The 16,366-nt window shown below is 42.2% G+C and overlaps 1 protein-coding gene across 11 annotated transcripts in view; it reads left to right on the top strand.

The window, feature by feature from the left end:
* The first annotated feature begins 839 nt into the window (after positions 1–839).
* ITCH (itchy E3 ubiquitin protein ligase) overlaps positions 840–16,366 on the top strand; it is a 128,071-nt gene continuing 112,544 nt past the window's right edge. For 7 of the 11 annotated variants that reach the window (XM_036322858.1, XM_036322857.1, XM_036322861.1 and 4 more), the window contains exons 1-2: positions 840–925; positions 5,468–5,538. The gene's annotated coding sequence lies outside the window, so the exon portion shown is untranslated. Of the gene's footprint in view, positions 926–5,467; positions 5,552–16,366 lie in introns of all 11 variants that reach the window. The other 4 variants (XM_036322851.1, XM_036322854.1, XM_036322853.1 and 1 more) reach the window with 2 other exon arrangements.

Genomic DNA, 16,366 nt, shown 5'->3' with positions numbered 1-16,366 from the left:
GGATAATGAAGGTACTTCCCTCCTAGGTTTGTTGTGAGAATTGAAGAAGCTTATTGATCAGCTCTTAGAACACCTTCCAGGTTGGCACCACTTATGGGTAAGCTATTTTTATCATGCCTAAGCGGACCATGATAAAGGTGGATTTGAAGCCAATCAATATTAACTCCGGAGTGTACTTTTGTAAGGACTAAGCTATAATCTAGTGGTTCTTCAAATCTAATCCACCACCAGAGCACACCAGAGAGCTTGTTAGAAAAGCAAATTACTGCCTGGCCAGTGCGGCCCAGTGGTTGAACCTTGACCTATGAGCCAGGAGGTCATGGTTGGATTCAGGTCCAGGGCACATGCTCTGGTTTTGGGTTTGATCTCCAACAGGGGGCGTGCAGAAGGCAGCCAATCAATGATTCTCTCTCATCATTGTTGTTTCTATTTCTCTCTCCCTACCCCTTCCTCTCTGAAATAAATTTAAAAAAATATATTTTTTTAAAGAAATGCAAATTATTGCATCCCAAATCTGCTGAATTAGAAGCTCTGGGGGTGGGGCCCAGATGGCTGAGATTTAAGTCGTTCAGGTGATTCTGATTTACACTACAGTTTGGGTATCATAGCTGCAGTCCGTAGAGGTCCTGGTGTGTATGTGTGTGAGGGGTGTTAAAAAATAAAAGCCTAGAGGTGCTGGAAGCAATCCAAGAATCCCTCTCTCCTGGGGGCGAGAAAACCAATCCAGTGGTGCTCACCAGTCTCTGCCAGTCCTGGCAGGCTGCTGGCTCGCGCAGGGCCTTCTGGGGATTGTAGTGCAGACCGCTCCCGAGCCGCAGGCGCCTGCGCATTGGCCGCCAACTCGCTCTAGTTGCTGTGGTCCGGACTCGGGACCGGCTGCCATCTTAGTCGAGGGACTGAAGAGTCGCCGCCGCCCCGAGTCCCGGTAAACACCAGCTGGCGGGTTGGGGACAGTTCTGGGGGAGAAGGGAGATGAATGTCCGAGGAGAACGAGGGGTGGAGGAGTGTGACGCGCAAGCCAGGACCCAGAGCCGCGACTGCTCCCTCTCCCCTCGGAGCCGGTGCCTGTGGGGGCGCGGGGAGCTCGGGCTAGTGGCTGCGGCCGGATGGGGGGTGGGACGGCCCCGATGCGCTCAAGGGCCACTTTCGGGGTGAGGCGCCCGGAGCGTCTCGCCTCGCGGGCGCCAAGTTATGGGAAGCCTGGGCCGCGGCGAGAACCGTCAGGGTCCGGCCCCGCGCCCCTCAGCCCTGCCCGGGGCCACCTTCTCGCGGCCCGGCCTTTGCGCGGGGCCCGGCGGCAGCGGCCAGCGCGGGCGACGTGGCCCTTTAAGGGGCGGTGGCTGGGCCCACCTGCCACCCGGCTGGCCTTCCCGAGACTTTCTGGAGCCCCCAGTCGCGAGGGGGGCCCAGCCCAGCGGCTGCTTCCCCTTCTCACTCTCCCTCGCCTCCCTCCATTGTCCCTCGGCGTGGTGGTCCCGGCCGGGCGCCTCCTTGGTGCCGGCTGCTGCCGCGGCCCCGCCGGCGCTAAGTTTTGCAGACGTGGAATTGTCACTGTCCTCCCTCCTGAGAGTGAGTGCCCTTGTCTTCGGTAGAGAAAAGAAAAAAAGTAGGCGTGAGCGTCTTCTGAGGGTCGAAACACGATGAGTTCGTGACTGGGTGAGGGACTCAGATGTTCAGACTGGGTTCCGAGCCGCGATTTAGAGAGAGAGAGACACGGGGTCTGCGTCCCGAGGGTGAGCCTGAGATGAGAGATGTAACCGGGGGCACTTGCCTGCCACCCGACAGTCATGCTGCCCCGGGAACCACTCACCTTGTTTTCTTGGTTATCTTGTGTCTTAATCTGGTTACATTTTCTGACAGGATTCTACAGTTTCAGTTTACTTTTTTGGGGGGGAGTGAGGGGTGGGGAAGGAAGAGTGGAAAAATTCCGGAGGCACTGGAGTCAGCTTCCTATCATTATACTTAATTGGGGGGAGGGGTCCCCGTCATTATTCCTAATGCAAATTAGCCTTACGGAAGTATGTACAAGCAGCGTGTATTTCCACCTTGAAATCGGCTAAGGGCTTATTACTCAGCTGAAAGAAAGTTCTCATGGCAGATCCGGTGAGAGAGCCTGCACTGTGTGTACTCATGGCTCTACTCAAGGTACAGTTACTTCATTTTTAAGATTTAGATATGAAGGTGGAAATAAATCCAACGTTTTTGGAACAATGAATGTTAGTTTTGGGGGTGTGAGTCCAAAAGGAATTCCTTCATCATCGGCATGAGGCAAGTCAACAGGAATATGATATGAAATAAAAAATACAAGTGCAGAATACTTGTGCGGTGTATTCTGGTATAAATCATTTCTACATTTCTTTAAAAAAAAATCTTTACACCTACTGGGAGAGACAAACTAGCCTCCAAATTTGACCATTAGGATAATTAGGGGAACTTTTTAAAAGTAGGAATTCCAGGGTCTCATCTCCTGAGATTGATTTAGCACCTCTGGGTTGGACCTGAAGAATTTACTTTTAAAACATGCCCCCGGCACTTCTGATGGTTTTGGGGACCACAGAGGCAAACAATACTGTGGACATACCAAGAACAGCTCAAAAGGCTTTGACTTAGGAGAGGAAGTGACCAGTCTGTTTGAGGGTTGGCCAGAGAGAGATGCAGGACCTGCCCCTGTGCCTAATATGGGTCTTGGATGATAAGTGGGAGTGTGAAGGGATGGGGAAAAGGAAGAGGGCAGGCAGAGGAAAGACCTTAATGCTCTGTGTGAATGCAGAGAATTGTGGAAGAAAAAAGGTTCAGGGAACAGAGAGTGGGATGGGGAAGGAGAGCATTATGGGATGTGAGGCCAGAAAGGTAAAAGGAGGCAATTATAAAAAGTTCTAAGTATAATGTTTAAAAACTTGTTTTATATTGTTAGCAATAAATATCAATTTTTAAACAGGTAAGTGATATATGAGGTCATATGTGCTTTAGAAAGATTGCTCTGATAAGTGAAAGAATGGGAGAATGGCTATTGCAGAGGTCTAGGTGAGAAGTGAAGAGGCTTGACCTTGGAGAGAGGCTGTGGGGGGATGATCAAGGGATTGGGCTTCGTTCTTTACCAGGGGGTCATGGTTGGATTCCGGTCCAGGGCACTTACTCTGGTTTTGGGTTTTATCTCCAATAGGGGGCGTGCAGGAGGCAGCCAATCAATGATTCTCTCTCATCATTGTTGTTTCTGTTTCTCTCTTCCTACCCCGTCCTCTCTGAAATCAATAAAAAATAATTTTTTTTAAAGAAGAAATGCAAATTGTTGGATCCCATCCCAAATCTGTTGAATTAGAAGCTCTGGGGGTGGGGCCCAGATGTCTAAGATTTAAGGCCTTCAGGTCAATATTGTTGACATACTTTTAGATGAGAATGTTTTAGGGCCAGTCTTGGTAAAGGGCTCCTTTCCTGTCAAAAGAACCCATTAGCAAATCTGAATAGTATTGCCAGGCTATATATGTTAATAGTATCAGACTGATTGTTCATTAGCATCTTTCAAAAATTAGAACCAGATGGGGTTCAATTTGGAGGAGAACTTGGGAGATTAGACTGAAATACATAACTGTCAACATTATTATTTTTGTTGTTGATCCTCACCCGAGGATATTTTTCCACTGATTTTTAGAAAGAGGGAAACATCAGTCTGAGAGAAACACATCAGTTGGTTGCCTCCTGCATGAGCCCCCACCAGGGCCCAGGCCAGGGAGGAGCCTGCAGCCAAGGTATGTGCTCTTGACTGGAATCGAACCCGGGACCCTGTGGTCTGCAGGCCAACACTCTATCCACTGAGCCAAACCGGCTAGGGCTAACTGTCAACGTTATTAATGTAAGCCCTTTGAAAGTGTTTTTCTTCCACCCTCATAAACTTGGTATTAAAAATTTAGAGTTGGAAGAGATTGCAGAGATTATCTAGTCCACAGTGGCAAATATATTTTGGTTTATTGGCCAACTCCACTTTGAAGTAGCTTCTAGAAGCAATGTGTTGAAGAGGATTTTGGTCTTATATGTTCTCTGGGAAAGTGAGTTATGATTGATGGTGATGCCTCCTGTAGACATTAGTTCTCCAGTGAGAGGTATATGTGACAAGCATATACTATTCTTAGTTCATTCTCTTCGTTTTCTGTTTGTTTTTGAAGAAAGTCCTAAGCAGGTTAAATCATTTACCTAAATAAAACTAGTTAAGAGTTAGGACTAGAACCAAGTTTTGTAGCTCTTAATCGGTGGTTCTCCAAAATGTACCAAGATGGATGTATGCTACTAAAGAGCTTTTAGTATTAGGCCAAAAGGAAAAAAAAGAAAAAAGGGTTTTCTAATCTGTGCCTCTTGACTATTTAGGCAAGAGTTTAACAAGGAACTCTGGCCTAGAAGTAAGTTTTGTTTTCATTCTGGCTTAAGAAGTTTGTGTCTGTACTGATAAGAAATAGTTACCTGTTGTTGTTGTTGTTTTGGGTTGTTACTTCCTTTCTTGTTTCTCTTCTCTCTCAATTTTGGGTTTTGGGGATTGGTTTCCTTTATATGAGTTAAGGCAAAAGTGTATAAAGTGTTGTGTGTTTTTTTCTGTATTTATAGCACCTAGCCAAATTCTGGGCTCATAATAAGCGCTCAGTAAAGATATGTTGATTTTTGTGACTGTAAATGATACTGGCTTTGAGTCGATATAAATTAGCAAGGTGGGGAGTGTGGAATTGAATTGCAGTATTCTCTGGCTGGGAGGTTGGCCCTCAGCTAAAAATGCTGGATACAAGCTTCATAACTAGAAGTACATAGTTAACCAGAAGCTGTTCCTGCCTCTATCTTTCTTCAGTCTAGCAGTGCACTGTCCTTGGAAAACTGCTGCCAGCTCAGCTCTTTTGCTTCTTTTCAGAACTGGAAAGATCCTTGGAGTGTTTTCTTTTTCTATCCCTAGAAATCTTCAAATTGCAGGGACTGTCCTTATAATGACTCCAGTAGGTAGAATATGTGTTTATATGGCTATTCTCATTTTGCCATGTAGCTATTGTACATAGAGGGGCATTATCCCATACTATGTATGAGGCATTTTCAGCTACTCACCTTCTTATCCTGCCTGCCCCATCAACAATTCTCTATCCAACCTGGCCAGTGTGGCCCAGTGCTTGAGCATCAACCCATCAACTAAGTGGTCACCAGTTTGATTCCCGATCAGGACCAATGCCCTGATTATTGGCTCGATCCCCAGTAGGGGGCATGTAGGAGGCAGTCGATAGATGATGTTTCTCTTTCATTGATGTTTCTATCTCTCTATCCCTTTTCCCTTTTTCTCCCTCTAAAAATCAGTAAAACATTTAAAAAACAAAACAAAAAAAAATTCTCTGTCCAATGAAACTTAAAAATAACTTATACTGTCTGATTCCCAAGGTCATTGCTAATTTGATGCATTTAACCATAGAAGCAATGTGTTAATGGGCCCTTCTTCCCCTCTCAGGTAACATGCATTTAACAGTGGCATTCTGGAGACAACGCCTTAACCCAAGGAATTGACTCCTGACTTGAACGGTGAGAACTTCAGGTATGGTGGCATGCCTGTGAGAGAGGTTGTGGCACAGGAATGGTGCAGAGGGTGAACCTTGGTCATGTAACTGCTGTGGGAGGTATGGAGAGAGAGCACTATTGATGCTGCCTGCATCAGTTAGTTGAAGAAATAGGCAGTTTCTACCTAGATCTGGAAACTCAAAGCCTTCTCTATGAGAATTATCATGTGAGCTACACTGTGCTCTTAATATGGGTCCTCTGACTTTTCTGTTTTTCTGGCTTCCTTAGATACATACACACTTTTCCCTTTTGTGCTGCTTTGTAAATGGTTATACTTGTCTAGGCATGTGCATGTATATGGTAAAAAAGTGTAAGAATTAAAAGGAAGGCAACATGTGCAGTGGGAAAAGAATGGAGGACTTGGAAAGAAGAGGTCTGGGTTGTTTTGTTTTTTTCAAGCCTCACCGGAGGATATTTTTCCATTGATTTTTAGAGGGAGTGGAAGGAAGAGGCAGACAGAAACATCGATGTGAGAGAAATACATCAATTGGTTGCCTCTCACATGCGCCGAATAGGGCCGGGCTGGGGAGGAGCCTGCACCCAAGGTGTGCACGCTCTATCCACTGAGCCAAACCAGCCAGGGCAAGGTCTGAGTTCTTACTTGATTTTTCCACTGACAAACTGACTTAACAAATTATTTAATCTTGCTGGGACTCAGTTTATATCTGTAAAAAAGATTTATTGCTTCTTACCTGCCTCCCTGGCATTGTGAGGATCAAATAAAATAATACATTAAATCTTTAGGAAAAAATGAGTTTATAACTTAAGACATTATCTAGATCTACAAGGTAGAAGAAGTTGGCAATATTAAAAAGGAAAACATGAGGATAGGACAGATTCACTTTAAAAGATCAGAAGATAGAAAAGGAAGATTATTGGATTAAAATAAAAACTAGAGCATAGAAAAAGATAAAGCTATAAGAAAATACTGAGTGAGTGAAGTAAAGCAGATGAGTTGGTGGATGAGAAAGCTGAGTAGGAAGGAAGTGGTCCCTTGTATTTGCCTAACCTTTACCTTGCTACTACTTGTTGTCATTATCATTACTAGTTCCCTTCGCATAAATGTTCCATCCATACTTAGACTCTTGTCACCACTGTAAACATCAATGTTTATTATTCACTCATCTATGTGACCCTTTGTGTTTATTTTTTGTTAACTAATTACCCTATAAATTCTGAGAGATCAAGTACTGTGATTTGCTTATTATGGTGTCCCAGGTCAGTGCTATAATTAAATGTGTACTTAATCTGTTCCTTTTTATAATTATGGAGAGAAAAGAAGGAGATGGTAGGGTGCATTGTGTGAGATACAAGGAAAAGGAATAAGTAAGAGGAAAGTAGATAAACGAGATGATAAAAGGAAGAATTCTTAGGATCTGACAATGAAAAAGAAAGACATGGAAATGAAAAATACATATGTAGAGCAAAAAGGGGGGGAAAGGAGATGGTGTTACCTGCAGTATAGGAACAAGGCAGCTTTCATTTATCTAATGTTAATGTGATACTTTACAAAAACATGTTATTTGGGGGGAGGCGAGGGTAGGGAGGAGGGGGTCAATGGGGAGAAAAAGGGGACATCTGTAATACTTTCAACAATAAAGATAAATTAAAAACAAACACAAAAATATGTTCTGGGAAAGATTCTCCATACCAGAATTTTAAAAAATATTTCTAAAAGTATCCACTTCATCCTGAACTCGTAAAGTATTTCTTTGTGGAAAGAAAACTGGGCCAGTATTCAGAAGACCTGGTTCTAGCCTTGGATTGCTTGTTACTTAAATTCTGTGATCTTGGGCAATTCACTTAAATCTCTCTGGGTCTCTGTTTCCTCACTTGTGTATTGAACATGATCGCTCAGATTCCTTCTAGCTAGCTTACGCTTTGATTATACTTAGTACTTCATGCACTGGCTTACTAATTTTTCAGGGCTTTGTTTGTATCAAAATACAGGACTGTTTCAGAAATATAATAGCATTTCATAATATCCAGTGCTTTATAATTGAGAGGCCATTTTAAGTTCTACTTTAAACATTAAGTTTGTAATGTTCAGCCAGCATTTATTGAGCTCCTATTGTGCTAGACCCCAAGGGACACTTAATATAAAACCCTTGCCTTGACCCATGAACCAAAAACCAAGAGGTCACTGGTTCAATTCCCGGTGTGGCCTGGATTGTGGGCTTGATGATCCCTAGTAGGAGGTTTACAGAGGGCAGCCAATTGATGATGTTTCTCTCTCATCAATGTTTCTATCTTTCAATCCCTCTCTCTCCCTTTCTCTCTATAATCAATCAAAACATTAAAAAAAAACAAAAAAAACCAACAACCTCTGCCTCAAGGATTTTGTGTTCTTGTCAGGGAAACAAACTTGTCACCAGTAATTATTGTAAAAAGCAAGATGTTATAATAAGGATTGCATTGAATTGCAACTTAAGATAATTAACTTTGGATTTTTTGGTTCAAACATAATTGAATATATGTTAAGTGTTGCTCTGTGCTAGGCATTACAGGGAATCATGATGAAAAAGCATTCCCTGCACTTAAGAAACTTGTAATTTTTTTTCATGTGTGCAGACTGATAACCCTGATAGACTCTCTACTCCAGGAAAGAGAAGTTTTGTACTGTATCATCAGTTTAAAGTTTTAAACTAAGAATTTATCTGCATGGAACTTACCTCACTCCAGAAATGTCTAATAGCATATTTGCTTTCTGAGAAAATACATTTTATTAGATTCCGCAGCCCTTACTCTGTCAATTGCAGGGCGTTTTTTTTTTTTAAGACCGGGGAAAAAATCCAGAAATGCCGTCTGCATTTAGGTGAACTTTGGTTTGCTTCTTAGTCATTTGTGCAAAGACAGAGTAGACTCTAGAATTTAGTCCTTTGATCCTTTGTTTTAGAGAATCAGTTTAGTTGGTCACAGAAGAAAGGATGCTAGTCCATAAAGGAATCATATTTTAGGGGTTAACAGTGTGTACTAGAATTAGATCGTCTGATTTGAATTTTGGCAATATGACTTTGACTAAGTTGCTTAACTTCTTTGTTTTTAAATTGAGGTAAAATTTACCATTTTAATCATTTAAAAATATATAATTCAAAAATATATATATATAATTCAGTGCTTGGTTCACTATTGATGCTAGTGGGAAGTGTAGACCAAATGTGGTCTGAACATCTTAACTTTTTTCTAAAGAGAAACTGGAAATCCAGATTTTAAAAAAAGATATATATTTTTCATTTTGTTATTTATTTATTTATTTAGGTTAATCCTCACCCGAGGATATTTTCTCATTGATTTTTAGAGAGAATGGAAGAGCAAGGGAGGGACAGAGAGAAACATTGATGTGTCTCACATCAGTTGGTTGCCTCCTGCATGCAACCTGACTAGGGCAGGGGGAACTTGTGACCGAGGTACTGAGGTGCATTCCCTTGACTGGAATTTAACCTGGGACCCTTCAGTCTGCGGGCCTACGTTCTGTCCACTGAACCAAACCGGCGAGGGCTGGAAATCCAGATTTTGTGAGAAATCTTTATTTTTAAATGTTGGCAACTTATGAATTCATAATATAAACACTGTGGGCCAAACAAATCACCACTGTGGGCTAAATTTGTCCTGTGGGTTACCTTTTTGCAACCTCTGATCTGGAGCTTGACGTTTTGCAGCATAACTCATGTTCCCTGCCCTCTGGGAAGAAAGTCCTAACCCACATAAAGATTTAAGCAATACCTCAAAGTAGTCTAGGGCTGAATGAGGGTTATGTGGAATAATTATTAAGACAGAGAGGAAAGGGGAAGCTACTTAAGACTGGGATTCAGAATGAGCAGAGATGCAGAAGCAGGAATGGACTTGATGGTGGGAGTGCAGTGAAGAGATTATTTGGAGTTTATATTAGTTTGAAGAGGTTTAGTGTGGGCCTGGTAATAAGAAAAAGTTTTGAAAAATTAAGAGACCAGCCTTATTGTGGGATAGCCTTAAGTCCTGTTGGCTGACAAACTCAGATGGTATTTTATGGAGATTATTTCATAATATTGAGGTTTACAGTGTTTACTAGAGTTGGTGGGGTCTGGTCTGGAGGCAGGGAGACCAGGCTAGAAGTGGTAATAGGAATAGAAAGGAAGGGACAAATGTTTGTATAAGAGACAAAATCTTTTATTTGGGTCACTCTGTCTGTGACAGTGGGACCCTGCAGTAGATAAAGAGGACCAATTTTGAAAGCCTTTTCCCTATTCATTTTATAAAAACTGGGGTATGTGAGGATAATACTGTGTGTATAGGCTATCCCTCTTTTTTCATGTTGTGGATCTTGCTTCATTACTCTCAGTGTCAGCACACTCCTTAATGATGGATTGCATACATAGTCTTATGATTTCTCAGTTTGCACAAGTAGAATAGAAAGAAAGGAAGTTCTTATGTACTATACAAATAGTTGAAGGTTAATTAGCAATATAACTAAATATTAATGCTGCCAGTCTCTTTTAGACAAACAATTTTATAAAGTGTTCAGATGAATTAGGTACATAGCAGTTTTCATCTACAAATATGAAACTACTTAGGATTTTTTTTTTTTTTTAATACTAGGATTTGAAAAGGTTATGCTTTTGAAAAATGGAATAATGTGATGATTTAAAGCATAGGATTTGGGTTGCCAGCTCTAGAAATGTAGTATAAACATAGGTACTCTGAGCTCCTACTTCTTTTTCTCTGAAAAATGGGCATAATATCTACTTCCCATGGTTGTCATGAGACTGCACATTAAAATATCATGAATAAAATGATAGCTGTTATTATTAATCTTGTTAAAAAGAGAAAATGCCGTAGCTGGTTTGGCTTAGTGGGTAGAGCGTCGACCTGTGGACTGAAGGGTCCTGGGTTCAATTTCGGTCAAGGGCATATGCATGGGTTGTGGGCTCGATCCCCAGTAGGGGGCATGCAGGAGGCAGCTGATCAATGTTTCTCTCTCTTTCACTCCTGCTCCCTTCCTCTCTGAAATCAATAAAAATGTAAAAAAAGGAAATAAGAAAAGAACAAGAAAGTATCAAAGTAGTTCAACTGCTTATTACATTTCTAGTTTTGGTTTTTGGTGATTTCAGTTAACCTCTGATAAGTTTCATTAAGCATTTGTTTATTTAGGTATCTATTTAAATATATTTTTATTGATTTCAGAGAGAAAGGGAGGAGGAGAGAGAGATAGAAACATCAATATGAGAGAGATTCATTGATCAGCTGCCTCCTGCATGCCCCCTACTGGGAATCGAGCCCACAGCCCCCCTGACTGGGAATCAAACCATAACCTCCTTGTTCATAGGTTGATGCTCAACCACAGAGCCACACCTGCTGGGCATTAGATTGTTATTTTATACATGGAATTTTTGTATCTACCAAGGTTTGGAAGCACTGACAAATGGTTTGGTCATGGGAAAATTGTAGAATTTTGCTGCAGAAACTTGACACAATACTTAATTTATGATTCAGAATGTTTAAAGAAACCGATGAACATTGTAGAAAGGTGGAATGTGTTTATTCTGTATAACCTGAGAAAGTGATTTGTAGGATTTTATTTTAACCAGGCTTTCTGATCTGTTTATACTTTCTAATGAAAATCTTCTTGACACAGACATGGAAGTCATTCCTTATTTTTTGGCTAAGATGAAAAATGTAGTAGTGTAGTAAGTAGTCTTTTTAGGAAGTAAATGAAGTAGAGATAGCCTGAGTATTAAGAATACTTGAGATTAGTAACATTTTCATCATTGAAGAATAAGAGTACTGAAACTGAGCCTCTGAAAAGTATACTACGTTGTCCCCATCATAGAGATATATCAGTAGGGTCAGATTGATCTAAAACTCATTTAATGGAGAAGCGATTGTTTGTTTGTTTTTTGAAGCATCACCTATGTCCTGAATATTAAAAGGGATTTTCAAGTGGTTCATCTATAATAATAAAAGCGTAATATGCTAATTAGACTGGACGACCTTCCAGAGGAAGCCAGAGCTGTGAGGGCTGAGGTGGCTGCCGTGGAAGGCGGGGGCTGAGGCAGAGGAGGTAGCCACAGCGGCGGCAGAGGCAGAGGCCCCCGGCTGTGGCAGGGGCCGAGCCCCTTGTATGAATTTCGTGCATCGGGCCTCTATTTTAACTATAGATCTGCTTTAGAAGTGGGAAGGAAAAAAACATGGGAGAGGGATTAGCTGCATTTGCTTCTGTGGAATGTCAGTAGACAAAGGGAAATCCTAGATTATCTTTTTTTCTTGGAAGTTTTGGAGGAAAGATATTTACTATAGGTCTTAATTATAAACTATACTAGAGGCCCGATTAACGAAATTTGTGCAAGAGTAGGCCTTTCTTCACTTGGCTGCCATCACCGGCTTTCCTCTGGTACCAGGGACCCGGGCTTCCCTCCTTCCCTCACAGCCCCGGCTTTGTCTGGAAGGTCGTCCGGAAGGACGTCTGGTCTAATTATCATATTATGCTTTTATTATTATAGATTCTATGTATATTGAAATGTACAGAATGTAACTACTACTGCTTTTCATTGTTCAGAATGTTGCTGACATTTATCTGCGGTCATATTCCCCCTTTGTCTTTGCCCTTGAGGTTTTATACTTTCTTATTCTTTTACTAGAGGCCTGCTGCACGAAATTGTTCTTGGGGGGCGGGGGGTGTCCCTCAGTCTGGCCTGCACCCTCTTGTCCGACTGCCGGTTTAGGCCTGATCCCCATGGGGATCCCTCTCACAATCTGGGACACTGCATGCACCAGTGACCATACTTTTCTTTTTTTTCTCTTTTTTAAAAAAAATATATTTTATTGATTTTTTACAGAGAGGAAGGGAGAGGTATAGAGAGTCAGAAACATCGATGAGAAGAAACATCAATCAGCTGCTTCCTGCACACCCCCTACTGGGGATGTGCCCACAACCAAGGTATATGCCCTTGACCAGAATCGAACCTGGGACCCTTCAGTCCACAGGCCGACGCTCTATCCACTGAGCCAAACTGGTTAGGGCAGTGACCATACTTTTCATACAGGTGAAAGGCATCTTGCTGTTGTATGGGCAGCTACATTTTTTTGCCCTGATTATAAAAAGTAGTACATAACATGATCCTTCTGAGGCAGTAGAACCATTTTCCCCATTCTATGGGTGGAAAAACTGAAGCGGAGAGAAGTTAAGTAATTGTCTTTGTCACACAGTTATAAGTGTCAGAATCAAGGCTGACCACAAAATGTGCAAGCCAGAGTCCATGCTTGTCATCGCTGCATCATCCTGTTTTTTCATTGTTAGAGTAGCCTTGCCAGGTTTTAATTTTTAATACTAAGAGACTGTTCCCATTCTATAGGGTGGGGTCCCTAGGCCTGGCTGATGATCAGGGCCGATCTGTGGGGCGACCAGTGGGCAGGGCGATGGCCACCGCTGGTCACCTCCCTCTTGGGGGGCAGAACCTTCATTACATTTTTTTTCAGTTTTGGATTTTTCTATTCTTCTGTTAACCATTTACTTGATGGGGTAAACATTTATAAAGGATTGACCTCTTAGGCCAGGAAGAGTCCCTGTGTTACTTAAATTTTACTTTAGAGAAGGAAAATATAAGATCTTATTGAAGAAATTTGATTCTTCTCTTGGGACTTGCTGTTGTTACTGTTTCTCTAAGAAAATACAAGTCAGCCTGAGGTATTCAAACAAGGGTTACCTTTTGTCATTCTAAGGAGAAGAAAATCTGTTTCATTCATTTCAGTGATTCACTTCTTTTTTTTTTTTTTAAATATTTGTATTGATTTTTTACAGAGAAGAAGGGAGAGGGATAGAGAGTTAGAAACATCGATGAGAGAGATCGATCAGCTGCCTCCTGCACGCCCCCCACTGGGGATGTGCCCGCAACCAGGAATCGAACCCGGGACCCTTGAGTCCGCAGGCCGATGCTCTATCCACTGAGCCAAACCGGTTCGGCAGTGATTCATTTCTTAACATGATTTAAGGTGTGATGATTTGAAATTTTGAGACTGGTATTTGTTAGGGCTTTGTGTTGTTTTTTTAAAAAAAAAATATTGATTTTTTACAGAGAGGAAGGGAGAGGGATAGTTAGAAACACTGATGAGAGAGAAACATTAATCAGCTGCCTCCTGCACACCCCCTGCTGGGGATGTGCCCGCAACCAAGGTACAGGCCCTTGACCGGAATCGAACCTGGGACCCTTGAGTCCGCAGGCCAACGCTCTATCCACTGAGCCAAACTGGTTAGGGCAGGGTTTTTTTGTTTTTACTAAGAGAGAGTTGGAGTGATCCTAAGCTCAACATCCTATATAATAAAAGCCTAATACGCTAAGTGTTCGATCAGCCATTCAACCAATCAAAGCGAAATATGCTAATGATATGCTAAGACCGCTCAATCTCTCACTATGATGTACACTGACCACCAGGGGCCAGACCCTCTGACCAGTAGGTTAGCTTGCTGGTGGGGTCCGGCCAATCGGGACTGAGCGAGATGGGCTGGACATGCACTGGAGCTCTCCTGTGGTCCCTCTCCGGCTGGCCAACCTCCCGCGCCCCTCCCTGGCCCCGATTGTGCACCAGTGGGGTCCTTCGGCCTGGCCTGCGCCCTCTCACAATCCAGGACCCCTCGGGTGGTGTCGGAGAGCCGGGTTTGGCCCGATCCCACAGGCCAGGCTGAGGGTCCCCGCTGGTGCATGAATTCATGCACTGGGCCTCTAGTACTTTAATTATTTTGAAAAGGACTAAACTGAGTAAGTTCAAGTACAGCAATGACGTGTTTTTTGTTTGTTTCACTTTTACCTTTTTTTGGTTCCTTTATGGAATCATGGTTTTAAATAATGAAATTAACACCAAGCAAGGCTAGAGATCTCAGTTTTTTGGCCATATCTTCTGTTCTGACCTAGATCAGTCCATTTTGATTGGGTTGTTTGCCTTATTATTATCAAGTTGTAAGAGTATTTTTGTGTGTGTGAATTCAGGATATAAATCCTTTAATCGGATATGTGTCTTACAAATATATTTTCCCAGCCTTTTGCTTGTCTTTTCATTTTCTTAACATCTTTTGATGAGTAGAAGTTCCTAATTTTGACAAGGCTTAATTTCTCAAATTTTGTATGTGTGTGTATATGGTACTTTTGGTGTCCTGTGTAAGAATTCTTTGCCTAATTGGGCAATCCATCTAAATTTCCTGGATTTCTTTCTTTTTTTTTTTTTTTTATATATATTTTATTGATTTTTTACAGAGAGGAAGGGAGAGAGACAGAGAGCTAGAAACATCGATGAGAGAGAAACATCGATCAGCTGCCTCCTGCACATCTCCCACTGGGGATATGCCCGCAACCCAGGTACACGCCCTTGACCGGAATCGAACCTGGGACCCTTCAGTCTGCAGGCTGACGCTCTATCCACTGAGCCAAACCAGTTTCGGCTAAATTTCCTAGATTTCAATTTGTTTACCTGTGAGAACAAAAAGGTGTGCAGGGTATTTTGCCTTCTTTGGAACAATATTTTTATTCAGTTCCTTTTCAGATTCAGTCAAAGTAGAGGAGGTAGTTTTGAGATAGAATAAATAATAAAGTGAAAGTCTGCAGACCCAATTTTATTTTTTTGGAGTGTAGAATTGGCTCCTGCTTTCATAATCCTATTTGTTTCCTAATGGGTAAGTGGTAATTTGTGCCACCTTTCCTACCCCCAGTATTTAGAGCTCTTGGTGTAAATGATTCTCTCTTTGATTTTTTTTCCTGGTTTTTAATACAGTCTCAATAACTGTTTTTTTTTCCTTCATTTATTTGAAAATATATTTTCATTGATTTCAGAGAGGAAGGGGGAGGTAGAGAGAGATAGAAACATCAATGATGAGAATCACTGATTGGCTACCACTTGCACGCCCCTACGGGGGATCAAGGTCGCAACCTGGGCATGTGCCCTTGACCAGAATTGAACCCAGGATCATTCAGTCCGCAGGCTGATGCTCTACCCATTGAGCCAAACTAGCTAGACTTGTTACTCCTTTTAATAAAAACACATGCATTTGTTTCTAAAGTGTGCATACATGTTACTCAGTAACTAATTAGTATTGATATCTTTTTAAAAAATGTTTTTATTTTTAGAGAGAATGGGAGAGAGAAACATTAATGTGAGAGAGAAACATTGATCAGTTGCCTCCTGCTAGCACCAGTAGAGCCTGCAATCCTGGCATGTGCCCTGACTGGGAATTGAACTGGTGACCTTTTGGTGCATGGGACCAACTAAGCCACCACGCAGGTCAGGGTGTTAGTTCTTCATTGTTCAGAAATGATATGAGAAAGGTTTTCTGGAAGGTTGGGGATGGTGGCCACCAGAGTCTTACATTTTGAGAATTCATTGGTATTGAGAGATGGTCAGAAACAAGAGTTTTTTGGGAGCCAAGAAATTCAACTTTATATAATCACTAGAGGCCTGGTGCACGAATTCGGGCATGGGTTGGGTCCCTCGGCCTGGCTGGTGATCGGGGATGATTGGGGCCAGCTGGCTGGGGCGGGGAGGGACTGCAGGAAATTGGCTGGCTGTGGGAAATTAGCTGTGGGAGCACACTGACTACCAGGGGGCAGCTCCTGCATTGAGTGTCTGCCCCCTGGTGGTCGTGGTCAGTGCATCATCATAAGAACCGGTCGTAAAGGTCGCTTAGACTTTTATGTATGTAGATTAGTTTGTATAATATTACACAAGCGTTTTCAGAAGAGCAGTATTTATAGTAGCACAACAATATTTATTGTTGCATGTCAAATCCTTTAAATTCTAGCTGTAACTAGTGAAAGCTGGGAAATAACTTGTA

The sequence above is a fragment of the Myotis myotis genome, unplaced genomic scaffold, assembly GCF_014108235.1.
Source record: "Myotis myotis isolate mMyoMyo1 unplaced genomic scaffold, mMyoMyo1.p scaffold_m19_p_9, whole genome shotgun sequence".
NCBI classification, from domain to species: domain Eukaryota; kingdom Metazoa; phylum Chordata; class Mammalia; order Chiroptera; family Vespertilionidae; genus Myotis; species Myotis myotis.
Note: the sequence above shows the minus strand (reverse complement) of the source record. Positions and strands in the feature narration are given on the sequence as shown.